The sequence below is a fragment of the Larimichthys crocea genome, chromosome VIII, assembly GCF_000972845.2.
Source record: "Larimichthys crocea isolate SSNF chromosome VIII, L_crocea_2.0, whole genome shotgun sequence".
Taxonomy (NCBI): domain Eukaryota; kingdom Metazoa; phylum Chordata; class Actinopteri; family Sciaenidae; genus Larimichthys; species Larimichthys crocea.
Genome location: NC_040018.1, coordinates 7421900 through 7426781, shown reverse-complemented (window position 1 = coordinate 7426781; position 4882 = coordinate 7421900). Strand labels below are relative to the sequence as shown.

Sequence of the window (4882 nt, the reverse complement as noted above, 5' to 3'; positions counted from 1 at the left end):
ACCACGGTTTTGGCTTCCATCGTCATCACATTTGATCCATGACACCACCTCATGCCAGGCCTTGAAGTACTATTCATGTTTTCATTACTTCATATTAATGGAATAACGTATACCTGGGTGTGTTTGCACTAACCTTGAGTTCACCTTCTGGAAGTCAAGCACAGATTGTGGGAGTTTGTTGATGACATAGGCCTGTAGTGCTTCTTGTTCGTCATGGATTCCTTAACAAGCTGCAAATTCAGTGATGCAAATGTGCAGGATCAGAATTCAGCGTGCGCCCGACAGATCAAAAACCAACTTATCTTTGAGGACTGATGATTCATACCTGAGGAGGGTCAGTGTCTTCACCGTGGCCAGTGGATCCAAGTCACCCTGCATGTGACAAGAACATGATGTTTTCTGGGTTATTTCAATATAAATCATTAACTTGCATTCACACTTTTGATCCAATATATAAACATAAGAAATTCAGATGGCTCCATGCACTCACCAGCTCCTGAATGTTGTTGCTTGTGAGGTCAGTTCTGTCAAGCGGCAGGGATTGCTCCAATTATCCCTATTTCGACTGGAGAAACATTTTCATAAGGTTACAAACGACCAATTTATATAATTAATAACCACCGGGCATTGTCAGTCAATGTCTGGAAGAACTTCCAATGCAAAGGTGAAGCTGTAAAAAAAACTGAAGGTACTGACAGCATCACCTAGTAGTTCGTGATTAACAGTAAATATAAGAAAGAAAAGATCCCTCAACGGGGAAAGTTTGTTTATTTACATGCATTTTAACCCAACACACCCATGCAGTAACAAGGGCTCAATAGACATGCAATCGATTGGAGATGATGGGCAGCCCCCCGGAGGGGCGCACAGAGCAGTTGGAGAACACAGGAGAACCCAGATGTGAACTGGCACCTCTCCACGCTACCAGTCCACCATCTATTTTTTGGTCCATGCTGGACTTGAAACGGCCACACCTCCGGTTCCCAAGCGAAGTCATGGACTGAACTATGCCCCCCCCTCATGAATGGGATCAGGTGAATTAACTGAGTATGATCCTCAACATGATTTTAATTCTTTGGAAACATTCATACTGTATTTTTACATCATTTTCAGGACACGCGTTGCTGCAGCTGTAACTACCAGATCCTGTTTTGTTCTTAGCAGTGTTTTCAGTCTTCTGAGACGGGAAAGCCGTCAGTTTTCTTACTTTTCATTATCAGAGAAGTCGATTGTGTCAAACTGTCCAGAGTAGCTCCGAGATTTTCAAGCACTGGGATTTTTTTAACCTTTGCCATGAAAAAACAAAACCAAAAAAAAACATAGTTGGTTAAGGGGAGATTTATATTAACATTAAAATGATACCTGTGTCTATAGATATCCGTGTGACAAAAATTAAGCGACTTTTTTATTTATTTAAAAAGACCACTTTGAGCGTCACACTTTGTGTTTAACTTCTGCATATGATATGAACTGAAACCGTTTTGTCCACTGTAGTCTCAAACTCAGGTTAGTCTATGTGTACCATATGCCAAACTGGGACGTCCTAAAGCAATGGCCACGTACCGCTTTCACAATAAAAGCCTTGTTCAGAAATAAGGGGCTTTTATTTTGAAAACCTGAACAGGAAGTGTTCGTTTTGACCATCTCATCTTTGACACATATCGGTTGAGGCCTGCAAACTCCTCTGTGGCTCTCAGCCATCTGAGCCCTTTCCATGATTAATCATCGTTTGGGAAAATCATGCTTGTTGTTCAAAGGTTTTTTTGTTAGAGCATTAGATATTAGTAGAGCCCCTGTTTAGGTGAGCCTTTTTCTGTTGATCCCATTTGTTTAGATTTGGTTTTCCTCCTTCGGGAGTGTTTTATGTTTATTATCTAGTGTTTTATTGTCCTCCTTGTGGTATATTGATACCTCCTTGAAAGGCTGGACTGATTCGCCCCTTTCATCACCTGCCGGAGCTGGTTTCTTCTTCGTGGGAAGAAACGACGGTTCTCTAAGACCATGCATTGACTACAGCCCACTTAATGACCATAACCATAAAGAAAACGCTATCCACTTCCCCTTATGTCATCTGTTTTTGACAGCTCCAACAGGCCAGATCTTCACCAAGTTGGATCTTCGCAACGCTTATCATTTTTGCGTATAAGAGGAGGGTGACGAGTGGAAGACTGGGTTTAATTCCTAGTGGTCCTACGAGTACATGGTCCAGCCATTTGGTCTCACTAATGCTCGGCCGTATTCCAGGCCATGATTAACGACGTACTAAGAGACTTTCTCGACCATTTCGGCGTATGTTATACGTTGACGATATACTCATCTACTCCCCTGACCTGAACTACCCACCAAGACCACGTAACCCAGGTATTAAAAACTGCTTGAAAATAAGCTCTATGTCAAAGCTGAAAAGAATGAATTCATGCCGACACTGTCTCCTTCCTGGGCTTCATCGTAGCCCCTGGAAGAGTGCAGATGGGACCCGGCTAAAATTAGCGCTGTGGTCGATGGCCCCACCTGATGGCGCAAAAAGGTTCAGCAGTTTCCTTGGGTTGTTAACTTTTACAGGCGGTTCATCAGAGGCTTTAGCGCAACAGCTGCTCCTCTCCATGCTCTTACCTCCCACAAGGGCAGTTCCGCTGGTCTCCAAAGCTGATGCTGCTTTTCGAGTCCTCAAGCATCGATTTACCTCGGCCCCCATCCTCACCCTGCCGGATCCTCGACGTCAGTTCGTGGTAGAGGTGGACGCCTCTAACGAGGGAATCGGGGCCATCCTTTCACAGCGGTCAGAGCAGGATGATGAGATGCACCCTTGTGCTTTCCTGTCACGGCGACTATCCAAGGCGGAGCGGAACTACGACGTTGGTAACCGGGAGTTGCTGGCGGTCAAGCTAGTTGGAGGAGTGGAGGACCGGCTCGAGGGGCGGACCATCCATTCATTGTCGGACAGATCACAAAAACTCGGGAGTACATCATGACAGCTAAAAGACTCAATTCTCGCCCAGGCCAGGTGGGCGCTATTTTTTTTTTTTTTTTAACCGATTCTCCTTTACTCTCTCATACGGCCGGGGTCCCGAAACGTCAGCCGGACGCACTGTCTCGTCTCTTCGACCCCAAGCTGTTGCCAAGATCCAGAGAAACGATCCCCCCATACATGTGGTGGTTGGAGCACTGACCTGGCAAATAGTAAATGAGGTTAAGCAGGCTAATGGTGAGGCTCACGTCACCTAGTGGGTGCCCAGAGAATCGTTGTTTGTCCCGGTTTGATATGCGCCCAGAGGTGATCCACTGGGCCCACACCTCGTGCTTTCCTGCCATCCGGGAGTCAGAAGAACGATGTTCGCTATCTCCCGGAGGTTTCTGGTGGCCCTCCATGGAGCCGGAGTCCGGGAGTAACGTAGAGGCATGTTCGGCAGTCTGCGCCCGAACAAGACTTCCTCCGGGTCACGCATGGGTCCCTGCACCACTTCCCCACCCCGACCGTGGTCCGACATCTCGATGGACTTTGTCACGGGGCTCCGGTCTCTCAAGGCAACACACACTGTCCCACAGTGGTGGACAGATTCTCCAAGATGGCTAGATTCATTGCTTTGCCTAAACTGCCCTCCGCCAAGAAAACGGCGGAAGATCATGAGGATCAATGTTTTAAGGTTCACGGATTTCCAAAGACATTGTGTCAGACCGGGGCCCCCAGTTCGTCTCCAGGTTCTGGAGGGAGTTCTGCCGACAGCATCGGAGCCAAAACCAGGCTGACCTCGGGTTATCACCCGGAGGCCAACGGCCAGACCGAACGCCTCAACCAACAACTGGACACACGACCTCCGGTGTCTAGTCTCTCAGAATCCCATGACAATGAGCAAACACCTGGTCTGGGTCGAGTATGCCCACAACCTACTGCCACCATCGGCCACAGGTATTTCCCCGTTCAAAATGTGTATTTGGTACCAGCCTCCTGTGTTCCCGCAGACAACGAGCTGGAGGTGTCTGTGACCCTCCGCCCATGCCATGGTTCGCCGCTGCCACCGCAGCTGGGCAGGCCGCCAAACAGGTTTTTAATTCGCCAAGGGGACCGGGTCAAGAGACTGCAGACCGCAAGAGGCGACCCGCCCCAGCTTACCAGCCAGGACAGAGAGTGTGGCTTTCCGCAGGATTTCACCTAAAGTTCCTTCCAAAAAGCTGGGAACCACGGTTTCGTGGGCCCGTTTTCCAACACCAATCTCATCGGCCTGCAGCAGTTCGCCTTCGCCCTGCCCCGATCCCTCCGTGTTCACCGACCTTCCACGTAAGCCAGATCAAGCCCGCCAAGGAGAGTCCGATGGTCCCAGCCTCCGCCGCCCCCAGAAGTGATAGACGGCGGTCCGGTATAACAAGGTCAAGCGGTTACGGCATTCGCAACCGGGGCCGAGGTAAACAGTATCTGGTGGACTGGGTAGGATATGGTCCGGAGGAGAGGCAGTGGGTCCCGTCTCGTTATATCCTAGACCTACTCTCATCACAGACTTGTCCACAGGGACCACCCTGAACCAGCCTGGGCCGTCAGGAGTCGGCCCTAAGGGGGGTGGGGGGGGTACTGTCTAGGGGTTTTTGTCTCGTTACTTCCTGTTTTATTTGAGAAATCTAACTCCTCATTTCAGTCACTTGCCCTTCCTCATGTGTCACCGGTCTGATTGTCCTCACTGATCCCTGATCGTTCCACCTGTTACCCATTTCCCTCTGTGTATTTAGTCGGCGTCTTCCCTTTGTCTTGTGCCAAAGTGTTTCGTTCTTGTCCGTTCACCTAAGCCCTTCATTGTCACAGTCCGTTTGCCGAAGAAAGAAATTGTTTTGTCACATAAGTTGTTGTCTTCTTCCTCTTTTAAGAGCGATTTTTTTTTTGTTTTTTTTTTTT

The 4882-nt window shown here is 48.5% G+C and overlaps 1 long non-coding RNA gene across 1 annotated transcript; it reads right to left on the bottom strand.

Moving 5' to 3' along the window:
- Positions 1 to 214: 214 nt before the first annotated feature.
- On the bottom strand, positions 215 to 518 carry LOC113746265 (uncharacterized). Its single transcript, XR_003462711.1, has 3 exons — positions 491 to 518; positions 326 to 372; positions 215 to 230 (listed from the first exon to the last, which is right to left on the bottom strand). It is a non-coding gene; the product is annotated as an uncharacterized LOC113746265 (long non-coding RNA).
- Between the last annotated feature and the right edge of the window lie 4364 nt (positions 519 to 4882).